The following is a 16,607-nucleotide window of genomic DNA, read 5'->3' on the forward strand; positions in this document are numbered from 1 at the left end:
GTGAGGCATTTGGAGGTTCTTGAGTATTTGGAGCCATCTATCACTCCCTGCCCTTTTCCCTGTCTCTCTGGGCATTTAGCAAAGACAGTCTAGGGCTGAAATATGAACATATAATTTGTGTGTGATATAAAATAAAAACCAAAATGTCTTTTCTAAGCTTGGTATACAATTATTGCCATAGTATACCAATTTCTTCAGGATTACACTGGTAAGAGGGATATTTTGGAATTCAAGAGAAGATACACCTGTTCCCATACTTTCATTACAAGAAGATACCACACATCTACAAGAGGTGGAGGGGAGGGAGGATGAGAGGAGTACCAAGGACTTGCCTAGTGTCCTGGGAGGTCCTTGTGATACTACCATGAAGGGACCAATGAGCATGGAAATTCTTCCTCCTGGGTCAATGGGAACAGAAATGAACACTTGAGAACCTCACTCTATCATCCTCTTCCTGGGGAGGGATTTAAGAAAAGGGACTAGGGAAAGCAGAAATGGAATTGGTTATGAAAGTCTGTCTATGGTTTGCACATGTCAAATACATGAGATGACCCCCACCCCCACCTATTACAGATATCACCAATAGAGCCCAGGCACGGCCCCTAGTCCCTCTGCACATGCAGCCTCTACCCGTAGAAACTGGTGTAAGAGAAAGAATCCCACACGCTATTTCAGCCTTTGCACATCTGGTTGTGTTTATTGTTGTTTCTCATTTTCAGTCTCCTGGATGGTGGCTGGTGAAATGTCCACCTTGGATCAGCAGCCCTCACCACCCAGTGGGTGAGGCTCACATACATCATCACATACCTAGTATGGTGGTTACACCTCAGCCATTCTCACTCCTGTGCAGGAAGGCATATCCAATGCAGGGAAATCAGGGACATTATTCTAGGGATAATATGGAAAACATTTTATTTTCTTAAGTAAAGAATCAGCACATTTCAATATAAGTGCTATAAGTAAGACATTGCTTGCTGCCGGGGTCCAGCCCCAGCAGGTCCAGGGGTCCCCAAAGGTGTGGACGGAGTCGGCGAAGAAGGAAGGACATGGAGACAGTGTTCAGTTGATCAGCAGCCTAGCCAGGATCTCTAGCCCGGATCTCCAGCCAAGTTCTGGTCTGGATCTCCAGAGAGGTTCTGCTTCGGATCTCCAGCGAGGTTCTGTAGCCATGTTCCTCGCTAGGTTCTCCAGCCAGGTTCTGTCCAGGTACTCCAGTCAGGTTCAGTGTCCAGGTTCCAGTCAGGTTCTCCTGCCAATCTCTGTAGTCAGGTTCAATCCAGGATCCCTTGCCATGTTCTCCCGCTAGGCTCTGTCTCTAGGCTCCGAGGCCAGTCCCTCTCCAGGATCCTCCGGCATGCTCTCTCCAGCAAAGTTCTTCTGTCTCTAGGCTCCGTGTAGGTTCTGTCTTCTTGATTCTGTTCTAAGTTCTGAGTTCTGTCTCTCTTTGTCCTGTCTTCCAAGCCCTGTGTTCTCAGTTCTGTGTCTGAAGTTCTGTGTCTTTCTGTCTTCTGAATTCTGTCTGTTGTTGTCTTGTTGCATCTGTATTTATACCAGTTTATTCCAATCCTATCAATCTCTATTCCAAAGGTGAGGGCGTTTCTTATCTCCATTCCAGGGAGTAAAGATTATGTAGCTTAAGCATGATTGTTCATAGTTAAAGTGATTAATTACCCGCCTGGCACTTAGTTGAGGGGTTTTATTCCCTCCCTAACTTCAGGGGAAAATCCCTACCTGGGGATTCAACCTTTCTCGGAGAGGTGACCTTGGTTAAAACAGCGCCAAGAAGGTGAGCAAACATATTAAGAAAAAGTATGCCATATATGCCAGGTCCCTTGAAACAGCAAGCATGGACCGGCTCCCGGAAGCTTGCCCTACACCTTTGAAGCCATGGGTCTTGCTACCTCCATGAACTGCTGCCTTAGACAGTGGGAGGCAGCTTCAGATCCAGGATCTCCAGGCCTCATCCTGCCAAGGCCATGATGCTCGTGGGAGCCATCCTGACATCCAGCTTAGCAATGTTGGTCTGTCCATTTTGACCTGTTGCCTGTTGGCGAACTTTGAGAGCCTGCTGCAAATAGACGGTCCTGGGATTATAATAAGAGAAGCCAGGATCTACTAATTTCTCCCATCCTGTATGCTTTCCCGAGACTTCACACCCAGTCCCCCAAATCCCCATGCCCCCACATCCCCACATTCTACTGGCTAGCAGTAGGCACACGGAAGGGAGGCTCGAGTGAATGCCAAAGAGACAACGAAAAGAAGTCTGAACTCGGTAAATGGCTTTAGTGCTCAGTATTTAGCCCCAGGATCTCCCAGGGAGGCAACTCTCATTCCCTATTTGCTGTTTACCCTGAGGAATCTGAAATTTAATGAGGTTCACATGAGAAACACTCATAAAACCAGTGGATCTGTCCAGGGAATCTCTCCTGCTGGGGAGGAGGGAAGGGCAGAGAGTTTCATTGTGGGCATCACCAGAGCGAGGGGGAGGCTGGGTAAAATAACTTCGCTAGGTAAAATAACGCTTCCTCCGTTGTCTTTATTTCCTCTCGATGGTTCCCAGTGGCCTCCTCAGTTGCTTCTGCCAGTGAGTAGAGAAGCTTCCTAAATAATTCAGCACTTTACATGACTCAGCTCATTATCAAACTCAACCAGAGCCGGTTTTAGGATCCCAACATTTCAGGTTAGCATTCCTGGTGAGACAGGCTGCACTCCAACCAGAACTTGGTGGGGTGACATGGAGGAGGACCCCCTGGCAGGTGAGAAGGAATATTCATTGGAAACTCAAAAATAAGATTTTCACTTCCCCAGTGGGCCACACCGGACTGCAGCCAGTAAAGGGCAATTAAAGAAATCCCACGTCAACAACTCCCTGGGAAAAGGGGTTTGGCCTCAGGGAGACACTGGACCTTCAGGTTTCTCCTTCAGCTGGGCAGTGAGAAGAATCAATGTGGGGCACTGAGTCTGTGATTGGGGCACACCTGGGTAGTTTATTTCATGGTGAAGACTAAAGAAAAGTAAAAGCGGAGATGGTAAATACAGAGGAGGTTTGGCGGGTTGAGTAGGGATTCAGACCCTGCTGGCGGGACAGTCCCCAGCTCGGGTAATTCATTTCGTGCTTGTCTGGTAGTCCAGGGCTGTGTTGTTGCTCTTGGGAAGAGGGAGTTGGGGGCAGAGGATATTAAAGGAAAAGAAAGATGAAGGGAAGTCATGCTACCCTTTCCTGCTCAAAGCCTTTGTACTTAGAAGGTGATACAAGCTTGACAGGCCAAGGGATCCGTGAGATTATCAGAGTTATCTATTTTGCAGAAAAATAAAAATAAGGAAAGTAGGGGCAGTCAGGATGGGTCCTAGAATGCTGCCGGAGAGGTGGAAGCAGGTGAGGCTGGAAGGCCCAGGCCTCACCACACACAGGCTGGGCCTGATGCTTCATCACTCCCTCTCAAAATCCGTTTTCAAGAAAACATTTGTTTTCATAATGCTGACAAAGTCTGTCAGGGACCCAAGTAAAAAAGAAACTGTAATTTCTATGACTAACCTTTGATAATCATTGTGATGGGAATATGTGTTGAAAATACATTTAAAGTGAAATACTGGCAAGCTATTAAATGCAATGAACTTAAGTGACATCCTTTAAGGAAGCTCGATAGCATCGGTGACCAGCAGTGATAGCCCCCCGCACTGAGGTGGGCATCAGGCTGACTATGGTAACCTCAGCGGGCCTCCCAGTCCCAGAATCTCTTGAACTCTCACATCGGCCGACACTGGTGGCCACATTCCACCCCAATATAGTCCCCAACAAAGGTCAACCTCATTTTTCCTATTATTCCAAAAATTTTTATGACTGGCTTTAGGAGTGAGTGAAGCACTAAGGCCATAGCAAACCTCCCTCATTGCAGATACCTTCGTCTTGGCATAAACTGGTTTGCATTTGATATCTGCGTGACCTCCCCACCCCGCCCACCAACACCACCTTTTTTTTTTTTCCAGATCACCCTGACTTTCTGTCTGTTTCCCTTCTCTGCCACCTGCCACTTCTCTTCTTACTCCCCTAGCTCCACAAAATAGCCTTCTTTTGGTCACTACCTGGATGAGATTATACTCGGCAGAGAGAACTCCTGGCCAGATGTGTTTGTTCCACGGTTCCAGAGCCAAGGAGCGTGGTTTCCTGTGTCTAACGTGATGAAGCACCGGTGTCATTGTGGCTAAAATCTAAAAAGTGCTTTGGGCAAAAGGACCACATTGTTCATTTGACAAACTTGGTATCCAAACAAAAGCCACTTGACCCTGGGAGGTTCCAGGAACCACAAATGAATGTCATGTCTGAATGGATGCCCTAGTCGCAGGACCCCCTGGCTCTGTCCTCTGGCTTAGAGTAAAACATTAAGGATGAAATTCAGAATGTATCATTTTTTAATACTAATAAGTGCCTGTCCTTGGTCAAGTGCAGAAAGCAGAACTTAGCATAACACTGGCCCCTGGATGTTTAAAGGGCTAATGAGTCAAAGAGATGCGCCAGAAGGCTCTTTGCAGAACTGGTGATAACTGTGGGAAAGACTTAACAGAAGGTAACAAGAGATTTGCAGAAGAATAATAAGTAAACAGTATTTTTACTGAAAGCATCACAGGAGAAACAAATGGGAGATATTAAGAAGAAACGGAGGAAGGGTGGCTGGTTGGCAAAGGAGACCAGTGAGGACTGAGAAAAAAAGTGATTTCATTGGAATTGGAGGCAAAGGAAAGGCAATAGCTTCAGAGAAAAGAGAAGCAGAGTTAAGTTTTAAAAAAGGGGAGGGGGGTCCATGCTCAAGCCCAGCTCCCCTCCCATTGCTACCCTCCTGCTGGTGCCCACTTTGCCTTAGAACCACTTGGGTTCCCAGATGTGCGATGCTGATTCAGACCTTCAAGCTTTGCTCACATATCTCTCTCTGTCAGCAATGCCCCTTTCTTTGTCATCACTGTGTCACCATTGAGTAGTTCCACAGTGGGCACAAGAAAATGTTTAGGGACTGACAGACAAGCCAAAACACCTTATCAAAAAAAGACACTGGTACCCTTCCCAGCCACCTGTGGGATTGTGTGTAAGGAACTAAGTAGGCTCATGGGTCAGCGAGAAGTCAGACCCACATCAATTAGTACAGAACACATCAACATAAGGAATCGTTAGCGAGGTAGAAGACAGCCCCTGCCTCACTGGCTGGGATGACTCACGGTCTCCCTGCAGCGCCCTCTGTTGGAAAGCCTAACAAAGGCATCTGGCAAAAGCAGAACGGTGCTTGGCAGAGTTCCATCCAACTCCGGCACCACGAAATATGATGTGGAAGGGTGGCTCAGGAATTAGAGACAATAGCCTAATAGCTGGCACGGCTTGTTGTCGTGGTGGTGAGGACGTGTACACTTTTCACTTTTGCTAAAGCAGTACATTAACTGGAGTGCTTCTTTTAGCCTGTAATGGCTGGTGTATGCTTTTTCTTTCCCTCTCAGCATCTCTTCCCAGCCTGTGACTCAGAAACAACTATTCCATAATGTTTGCCAGGGTGAACCCTACAGAGCCTGGCTGTTTCCACCCATATTTAATGCAAACAATTCCAGGAGCTTCTAAAGAGAAGCCATGGAGCCTTGAGTTATGAATAAGCCAACAGCTATCGGACAGAGATGTAAGCACCCTCCTCCAAACTGAGGGGTGGTGCTTCCCCGACACCGTTACCACTCTTCAATAAAACCACTGCATCGGGTGTTTAACGCCTGTGCTACTAACAACAACAACAGAACGATTTGACTCGGCTGCTGCTGACTCTGGACAGGAGCCATGTGTGAGCAGGTGAATCACAGGTAGAACCACCCGCATCCGGTACCGAGGCTTTACCTAGCCGTTTCTGGAAGCTGAATCCCCGGGTCCAGGCTTTTTTGCAGGTAGAGTCTTCATCCTGCTCTCCAAAAGGTGTCTGCTGTTGTCCCTAGTTCATTCCTGCCTTGCTCCTCAATCAAAGCTGGACAGTGAACATCAATGTGTCTTTTCAGTCAGCACCTGCTTTCGTTGAAAGTAAACAACATCTCCAGCCCTGAACCACACAGCACGCCCGCTGCCTGCTCTTCCTTCCTCCTATGCATTCTTTTCTTCTGCCTCCAGCATTTTTCAGTGGGATCATGCCACGTTCTCCACCACAGCCCTCCCTGCCTCACACTGGGCATGAGCCTGTGCTTTCCTATGTGTTTCGAACACCATCATTTGCATAGACTACATCAGGGCGAACTCTGTGCAGAGCCAAAAATCCAAACAGAAAATAAACCTTGCAGAGCTTTTTATCACTGAAAGGGAAGCAATGACCCAGGGAAGCCTGGATTCCTCTAGAATAACAAAATGTATGCAAGATGCTGTTTGCATAAGGCATTTCCTAAAAAGTCAAGATGGATTGTGGCAGCTTCCCTTTTTTATAATGCAAAGCCAATTTAAGCAATAAAATATGTGGTGTCATCACAGGGAGGCATACAACATACGTGCCATCATTGATTGCTGTTTATGCTTCCAGGGTCTGATCTGAAAGATTATGAACAGGAGGAGGAATGCTCCCCAAAGGGATGCTGGAAGAACAAAACAATGTTCACTGTGCTTTTCAAATAGACAAGGAATTTTTTTAAAAGATGAAACTCAATGCCGATGAGGGTATGATAAGACATATACTCACTTGGACTGCTGATTAGAGTCTAATTTTGAAGTGGTTCTGAAAAACAATTTGGAGCTATGTATCAGGAGACTTAATTAAAAGTATCTGAAAAGCAATTTCGAATTTTATATCAAAAACCTTAAAACTGTTAGTATACTTTGTCCTAGTGATTCCAACTTCATGGATCTATCCTAGGAAACAACCAGCGATGTTATTAAAGATTTATGTAAACGAATGTTCATGAAAATGTTATTTATAATAGTAAAAAATATTAAAGGCACCCTAAATATAGAAAATGTCAAACCATGGCAAATTCATATGATGGGATAGTATTTTGTACTTAAAAATATATTAATTTAGTAACATAAAATTAGGAAAATTTAGTTACATAAAAAGGTGTTAGTGATGTAATGATATAAAAAAGGTATAAAAAGCAGCAGAACGCTGAGCTATATGTAGTTGGAACCTGATGTTGCAGTAACTAACTATTAAATATCAGGTGAATTTTACTCTCTTGCTGAGCCCTACTGTAATTTCCAGGTTATTTTTTAATTGAGAAAGTTTATCTAAAAATTTACCTAAATTATTGTGTAGTAAAAAATGATACTTGCATGTTTATTACATTTTTTAAAAATATGATCTTAGTTGAATTCACAAGAATAATTCTCACAGTCTGGTTTCCATTTCTTTCCTTATACATAAAGCCCACTGGTCTATGAACTTTAAAAATGTTCCCATTTTTCTTGCTTTCCTGGGCTGAGAGATTATTACTGGATAAAGTTTCACTCTTCGCTGCTAGAACAGCCAGCTGGGAGTTAGCTATAAGTTGGACAGTCCTCAGGTACACCTCAGAAATGTTTGAAAACTATGCAAAAGCACTGATTTAATTTTTAAGAATTTAAGGGTGAAGTGCAATAATGCATGTTTCTTTTGAAGAAAATTACTGGAGTAACATAAAAGCTATTATGTTTTCTCTCGAGTCTTTCAGAGTAAATTGGCTGTTTGGAGCATTAACCAGTTCTCTTTTTTCTTTCTATCCAGCAAACTGAGCTGATGGGGTGAATGGCAAGAAGGAATTATTTTCTAAGGATTTGCTTAAATATATTTGTCACTAAGGTCTGGAGTCCTTTATTTTTTTTTCAGCGTTCTCCCTAGATCATCTCCTTTGTTCATAAAAACAATCCAATGGGGTACTCAGAACAGGTATTATAATCCCAAATTGTGGAAATGAAGTAAGAAAGGATGATGACATTAGATGAAGATCCAAAGACCACCTCTGATGAACTTTAACCCATTGTTGCCCAAGGCTTCTGCTCAGTCCCTGCGCCAATAGGAACTAGTATTACGTTCAGAGCCCACTCCCCAGAATGGACTAAGTTTAAGACCTAACATGCCTGAAGTGAGTGTCCAAAGGCAGCCTTCTCCCCTGACCTGCACCACGTGCCACCTCAGTACTAAAGCAACAGGTTCTCAGTTGGGCTGTGGATGCCAACTGAGGTCTGAGCCCCAACTTTCCTCAGAGCTTACCTACCCTAGACTAATCCCCTTCCCTGAAGACTGAACTTCACTCAATGGGTTTGGAGTCCCCCAGCTCTGATACCTCCCTACCCATCATATATATATATATATATATATATATATATATATATATATATATATATATCATCATCATCATCATCATCATCATTATCACCATTTTCCTCAAAATCACTGCCTCCACCATTAGACTTTGGCTAATTTGGAAGCTGAGTCTTGACAGCTTATCACAAAGTCACAAATCTATTTAGGTGCCAGAGCTATAACAGAATCAGAATATGTCTCCAGATCTTTTCAGTCTTGGTCTTCCCTTCCCCCATTTTGTTTTCTTCCTTCCTGCTTTCTTATCTCTTTCCCTCCCTCCTTCCTTCTTCCTTCCTTCTCTCCTTCCTTCCTTCTTTCTTCCTTCCCTCCTTCCTTCCTTTTTTTTACTTGTTATTTTTGTTGTTAAATTCTTCAGTTCATGGCACATTGTCATCATTTGTCCATGAGGCCTCTCTAATTGTCTTATTTATTAATTGATCCATTCTTATTCCCAAAGCCACTCCCTTTGTCCTCCTCGACAAGGCAATTGCAATGTTTGGTGAATATTTTTTGCTTATAATAGCATAATAAGATGCAAATTGTTTATATGTATGCATATATTTTAATTGGCATAAACAGTTTGGCATTATAGATCTCATTCTGTTCACTACTTTTTTCACAAAATATGTTTTTATGATCTATTTATGTAGCTAGGTGCTCATCAAACCCAGTGCTTCCAGCTGCTGCACTCATGGGTATAGAACATGACATTTACCAAACTCTTTTATACTCACCACTGTCCAATTGCCAAGCAAAGCAGGTATGGACAGAACACTTAGGCATTGCTGGTACCACTATGAAGCATGAGGTCTCCTAAAAAATGTGCACTAAAGTATGCCAAGATTCAATCCTAAAATGACCTCCAGATACATTGCTCTAAATTTTCCTGTGTCCTAATCCTTAATAAGACAGGGTTAGTCCTGAGTGTGTCTCCAAATGACATGTTGGACTGTCCCTTGCTCTGTGTGAGTTTATAACAGTATACTTGTAAAGGGCCAGAGAATAAATATTTCAGGTTTTGAGAGCCATACAGCTACTGTTGCTACTATTCAACTTTGCCATTTTAAACATCAAAGCAACCATAGACAATATGTTGACAAATGGAAGTGGCTACATTTCAATAAAACTTTATTTATAGCAAGAGAGGACAGTGAGCCCTAACCAGTTTGGCTCAGTGGATAGAGCATCGGCCTGTGGACTCAAGGGTCCCAGGTTCGATTCCGGTCAAAGACATGTACCTTGGTTGTGGGCACATCCCCAGTATGGGGTGTGCAGGAGGCAGCTGATTGATGTTTCTCTCTCATCAATGTTTCTAACTCTCTATCCCTCTCCCTTCCTCTTTGTAAAAAATCAATAAAATATATTTTTTTAAAAAGAGAGAGGACAGTGAGCTAAATTTGACCAGTGAGCTAGATTTGGCTATGAGCTGGATTTGGCCATGGTCAGCTTGGGCCTTGAGTTTGCCAGACCTGTTTTAGAGCCACTGGTCTCATGGAAGAGAGATGAAAGTGATTAATTATAGGGATCTTAGTTGTCTTAATGCCATGTCATTTGCCTACTGGTGAGAAAATGAGATTATAAAACTCTTACTTGGCATGCTTTCTTGTCCTGTCCTCCTCAAACACTGCTGATATATCTGTGGCTTATAGTATACTAGTACATTCCATAAAACGCTTGCTGAATGAACAAGGTTGATACATACAAACATGAAAGTTTGGCCTTAAAGGTTACTAGAGACGAGCCCCCACCCCAGCAACCCAGGAGGATTTCAAGCTTATCCTAAGGAAGAAGCAGTTTCCTGGCTACTGAGAGACACAGCCCACTCCAGGTCAGGCATCCCCCTGCACCAATCCACCAGGGAGCAGCTACCGAAAATGCTCATCTCAGACAAAAGATGGTGTACAATATGTGCTCTTCAAATTGCAATATTTGAATTGAGCCACTTTAATACCCCTTTAGGCACAACTTATTAAAAGAAGAAGAGAAGGGATAAAGAGAGAAAAGATTGGGTAGGGGAGGAGGGGGAAAAATCTAAATTTAAACCAAAAAGATAAGTCTGTTCAATGAAATTTTCTAATTCATTCAACAAATATTTATTTTAATTACCATCTTTTAAATTGGAAATGTAATACAGTCACAAGCTCAGAAATTTCTTATGCAGGTAAATAATGAAAGAGCAGCCTTGCTTCTGACGGAGACCTCAGTTAAACACTGTCCATTCTTCCAGACCGTTGAGAGTTGGCAAGCCTGTAAGAAAATTCTTAAAAGATACACATAGTCCAGCAACCTTGCTTTTATCACTTCACTAGAAGCCCGATATACAAAATTCGTGCAAGGGGCTCAGCCCTCGCAGCCACAGTGGCTTGCCTCGGCCCTCGCAGCCCCGGCTTCATCTGGAAGGTTTTCTGGAAGGACATCCGGGAGGTCATTTGGCTGTTCGGTCGAATTAGCATATTATGCTTTTATTATTATAGATTCCCTGAGTTGGATTTAAATCTACCAGTTTTACTGCCTGTTTTCTAGTTGTCCAACTGTTCCATATACTTTTTTATTTTCTTTTTCGCCCTCTTTAGGATTCAACATTTTTGTTTGTCTTACAATTCCACTGTCTCCTCTTACTTTGTTAATTTTGTAACCTGTTACTCTTTATTATTTTTAGGAAGTTCCTTATAGATACAACATTAATTCCAAGGACACTTGTGATTACCTAGGGTTCACCCAGATAACCCAGGATAATCACCCCAACTCCAAGTCCTTCATTTGATGAGATCTGTAAAGTCCCTTTGCCATGTAAGATAACATGCTTACAAATTCTGGAGTTAAAGATGTGGACACCTTTGGGAGACCATTTTTCTGCTTACCATACCTAGTAATTCAAGGATGCCTGTATCCATGAATGGTGTAGAATTATTCTGTAAGGAAAAGCTGTTTCTTCTTCCCCTTCTATTTATTTATTTTATTTACCTGAGTATAGACTCATGGATATTTGTTTCAGTTTACAGCTTCCAAGCCAGTTCTATCATTATTTATTTTGTACTCCAATTGTCCCAACTTTGGCCATTGGATGTACTTCAGTTGGGTTCCTATGTCTTTTTTATGTATCCTATACTTTTTAAAGTATTTCCTTTTTTCTTGTAAAGCAAGATGTTCCAAGCTCATTTTGTATTTTCTATGCTCAAATTGTAAAACCTACTATTTCCCCCATGGAACACTGGTTCTTTTTATTAGCGAAACTAAGATCTGGAAATTAGATAGTAAAACATGAAGAAAAGGCTAGATGGGATTACACAAAATCATGCCGGTGATTGTCTCTGGCAGTGAGGGAGGGGTGCAATCGGATAAAGACACATGGAAGGATTGGGGGCTGTTGACAATATTTATTTTATTACCTGGATAATGGTTCTTGAATGCTTATTTTATAAAAAGCTATTCTTTATTTTTGTTTTGTATGATTTTCAGCGCGCGTGTGTGTGTGTGTGTGTTCACCATTTGAAATAGGTTAATAAAAAAGGAAATAAAATGATTTGCAGAATGACAAGAGGCAGGCAATAACTCAAAAGTGCCAGAAAGAGAGTTGTGTCAGTGATAATGGAGAGAAAGGCCTGTGGACTGGAATTATGACCTCCTTTGACTATCGCCTGGGATTGAGGGAGGAGCCTATCTTCCCTATGCACCCTGAGACTTTATGCCTGAAAAAAACGGGGGAGCTGCTCTCAAAAAAGAGATGGCTATTAAGTCAGCAACCAACCATGGCTGCCATACCACCCAATTTAGTTAATCGCATTCCCTCTACACGATCCTTTTGTTACTGAACTTAACTCATTTTCTTGATTGTGTGAAAATATGTATAATTAATTAATGAACTTGATTTTTCTATACCATAATGGATTACAAGTTTCTTGAAGTCTTGCCTTAAATTTTCCTTCTTCTCAATAAACCTCACCACCACCACCACCCCCATCCCAACACACACACACACACACACACACACACACACACACACACATTCTGAATGCAATACTAGCATCTACTCAACACCAAGAAGACCTTCATAGATCCTGGGCATTCTTACTTTTGAAGACCCCATTCCATTCTACTCCACATCCAATCAAATCAAACGTGTTAGAGTCTACCTAGAGCTCACATTTAATGTAACTATTTTGCTGCAGAATGTTTTAAAGATTTGTGTGATCACAAGCTTTATACTTTTTAGCTTTGTGAGAGACTTGGAAATGGACCCCCAAAAAAGATTACTGTATATCTGCAATGGAAATGTATATATTGTCTACCTTTCATTGCCTTTGAGCTATTTTGCAACTCTGTAAGTTGTAGAAATTGATAACAATGCAAATCATCCTGGTCTATAAACATGAAAATATGTTCTGTCTGGTAGAAGTATTACCGTTGTAATTCAAGCTAGTTTGTTAATAATGGAAAGAGAGCAAAGGGGAGGCCAAATAATAAGCATGGTCATCTGGGCAGCTTCACCAGGAAGCTGCAGCTTCACCTTCACACTCCCAGGGAACCACCGTCCATTCCCTGCAAATCACTGGGGGAAGGAATTGAGCAAAGTGGGAGACAGATGCGTGCACAATGAAGTCGAGGTGACTAGGGAAGGTGCTTGCCTGTCAGTCTAGCCTGGGAAAAGGGATCATTGACTAGGAGGGTGAAGCCACTGCAGGCACACAAATTCTGAAAGGGTAAAATTCCCAGAGTTCGCTCTCTCTTGCCTCTGGTTCCCCCTTATTCACTCTTGCTTTGTGACCTGCACTTTGCCCACCATGAGGCCTTAAGCAGCTGCATAGTCCACGCAATGGACTGCAGCTGGGAACACAAGCTAAGCTAGCCAGATCCTGCGCTGGACTGGACTTTAATATGGAACAGAAACTCTTGGCAGTGGCCTTAATCCTGGCCCTGCTGAAGATAAGATTGGACTTCTTCCATGGCGAGACGGACAAAGATAGGACATCGGAGAGGAACCCCTTTAATTTAACATCATCAATAAAGCTTTCCACAAAACGCCATCCTCCCTTGAGAGCCTGAGGAAATTCTTTTCCCTGCGGCACCCAACGAACTCCACTTCTACTGATAACAGAAGGACCATTGACTTCCCTCCCCCTCTCACTGTGGAAAAAGCCAGTTTTGCATTTATTTGTAAACTCCTGTAAATGCCTATATGTGTCTCTGCTTTGTGAAATCTCTATTGAATCAGTTGTAACATTTTACTGGTTCTTTTACTAATGAATGAGTTTAGATAAAGTTATTGACATGTGTTCATTTTATATTTGCATGAGAGTTATGCTTTTACCTTTTTTAAAAAAAAAAAAAAATTGTTCTTTATCAGTGTTAGAGGTCTTCCCCCAAGATGCCCAGTGAATTCGCCTGACAGACCAGCAGAAATTGTTCTGCTGAATAAGGGCATCCCGGGAGCAGCTGAAGCCAAGGCACATCAACTCTTGACTCTCAGAGGTGAACCTGAAGTCACAATAGAATTTGTTGACTCTCAGTTTCTCTAGGATTTGTTTTCTCTCTACCAATTTTGTGTTTTGTTTTGTTTCATTTGTTTGTTTTGTTTATGGTTGAGAAATTATTCCCTAGTAGTGATGGCAATGATTGGGAATTTGGTTTTATAGTCCAACCATTTAATGATTTCTGTACATGAATTAATAAATTATAGAAATTTATTTTCTCTTGAGTAAAGAGATGACAGAAAATCTGGTTGGTCAGTCTTATTTGTTTGTAGATTTGTTTACTTTGAGCTCAAAGAATTTTGTGCCCACCAAAAGGAAAGCAGCTCTTTAATATCAGGACCACTGAATTTTTGTTTCTGTGCCTCTTCTGTCTTTTAACCAGTGGCTAAAATTGTAAAATTGAAACTCTAGATCTTTTTGTACCTTTATATCTATGTGTCTATAATTCAGGCCTTTACTTCTTAAAATAATATATTTTTATGGATTTCAGAGAGGAAGGGAGAGAAGAGAGAGAGAGAGAGAGAGAGAGAGAGAGAGAGAGAGAGAGAGAGAGACATCAATGATGAGAGAGAATCATCAATCAGCTGCCTCCTGTACACCCCACACTGGCGATCGAGCCCTTAACCTGGGCATGTGCCCTGACCGAGAATCAAACTGTGACTCCCAGTTCATAGGTTGAGACTCAACCACTGAGCCACGCCAGCCGAGTAGGCCTTTATTTCTTGTAGTATAGTGTGAAATGTTCCTCACTTGAGAGGGTATTAATAAATTAGATTATCAAGTATCTTAAAGAAGCTCTACTCTGACTGCTTAGGTAAATAAATACTTACATAAACAAAATATTTCTAAAATTTTAATAAAATTAAAACATTTAATTTCCAATGCTTTAAATGTGCTTCACTAAAAAATTCTTACAGAAACTAACTCAGAAACATTTTAAGAATCTAAGTCCTCATAATTAAGATAACTCTTTGGCAAATAAGACTAGTTTAATATGTTCGGTTTAATAGAACAGTTGTGCCTTATCTGATTTATCAGTGTTAAATATAAAAGAAGCATACAGCTCTCTGCTCCCCTGTGCATCAGACAGCCTCTCCTCCTCGCTGGGCCAGCAGCCACAACCCTGAGACACGATGGTGAAGGTCGGAGTGAACGGATTTGGCCGCATTGGGCGCCTGGTCACCAGGGCTGCTTTTAACTCTGGCAAAGTGGATATTGTCGCCATCAATGACCCCTTCATTGACCTCAACTACATGGTCTACATGTTCCAGTATGACTCTACTCACGGCAAGTTCAAGGGCACAGTCAAGGCTGAGAACGGGAAGCTGGTCATCAACGGGAAGTCCATCTCCATCTTCCAGGAGCGAGATCCCGCCAACATCAAATGGGGTGATGCTGGTGCCGAGTATGTTGTGGAGCCTACCGGTGTTTTCACTACCATGGAGAAGGCTGGGGCTCACTTGAAGGGTGGGGCCAAGAGGGTCATCATCTCTGCCCCTTCTGCGGACACCCCCATGTTTGTGATGGGTGTGAACCATGACAAGTATGACAACTCCCTCAAGATTGTCAGCAATGCCTCCTGCACCACCAACTGCTTGGCCCCCCCTGGCCAAGGTCATCCATGACAACTTTGGCATCATGGAGGACTCATGACCACAGTCCACACCATCACCGCCACCCAGAAGACCGTGGATGGCCCCTCTGGGAAGCTGTGGCGTGATGGCCAAGGGGCTGCCCAGAACATCATCCCTGCTTCTACTGGTGCTGCCAAGGCGGTGGGCAAGGTCATCCCTGAGCTGAATGGGACGCTCACTGGCATGGCCTTCCGCGTCCCCACCCCCAGTGTGTCGGTGGTGGATCTGACCTGCCACCTGGAGAAAGCTGCCAAATATGATGATATCAAGAAGGTAGTGAAGCAGGCATCAGAGGGCCCCCTCAAGGGCATCCTGGGCTATACTGAGGACCAGGTGGTCTCCTGCGACTTTACCAGTGACACCCACTCCTCCACCTTTGATGCTGGAGCTGGCATTGCTCTCAATGACCACTTTGTCAAGCTTGTTTCCTGGTATGACAATGAATTCGGCTACAGCAACAGGGTGGTGGGCCTTATGGTCCACATGGCTTCCAAGGAGTAAGAGTCCCCCGGACCACCAGCCCCAGCGAGAGGAAGAGAGGCCCTCCGCTGCTGGGGAGTCCCTGCCCCAGATCGAACCCCTGACACACTGAGAATCTCCTGACCACCCTTTCCATCCCAGACCCCCTGGAGAAGGGGAGGGGCCTAGGGAGCCCTGCTTTGTCCTGCACCATCAATAAAGTTCACTGCACCCAGCCAAAAAAAAAAAAAAGAAGCATACATTTTATTCTACTTGAGTGTATTTTTCCTATAGTTGTACAGGTTACTGATTAAATTAGCTAAACATTACTCTTATGTAATGTAAATTTGTGTTCAATAAAATTGAACCATGATTTTCATAACTTTATTTCAAGAATAATTATGTTCTGTAGCATGCCAGCTTGAAGATCATTTCCAAGATTCTTGAACTAGTATTAAACTGAGTTAATGAATGGGTAGCCATTATATATCTAGATAATTTCTAAGCAAGATAGAATACTGAAACATTTAATTAATTAATCATATGCTCTAGCGGGGCTGCATCTATGGGTCATGTTAGTGAGCATGTTCATTTTTGTGACTTTAAGAACATGTAAAAGAGAAGTGTATGGCTATAGCAAAGTATGCTAATGGGCTTTTCTACTCGGCTGTAATGTGGGCGTATTGCAGAAAGTTCTCAGTTACCCCCTCCACACCACTGCTTTCGTTAAGTTATAATGAACATGAGTGGCTGCAACTACA

At 42.9% G+C, this 16,607-nt stretch overlaps 1 pseudogene; it reads left to right on the forward strand.

The window, feature by feature from the left end:
- Positions 1-14,821: 14,821 nt before the first annotated feature.
- On the forward strand, positions 14,822-16,101 carry LOC132233133 (glyceraldehyde-3-phosphate dehydrogenase-like; annotated as a pseudogene).
- The last annotated feature ends 506 nt before the right edge of the window (positions 16,102-16,607 follow it).

Source organism: Myotis daubentonii, chromosome 1 (genome assembly GCF_963259705.1).
Source record: "Myotis daubentonii chromosome 1, mMyoDau2.1, whole genome shotgun sequence".
Lineage (NCBI taxonomy): Eukaryota > Metazoa > Chordata > Mammalia > Chiroptera > Vespertilionidae > Myotis > Myotis daubentonii.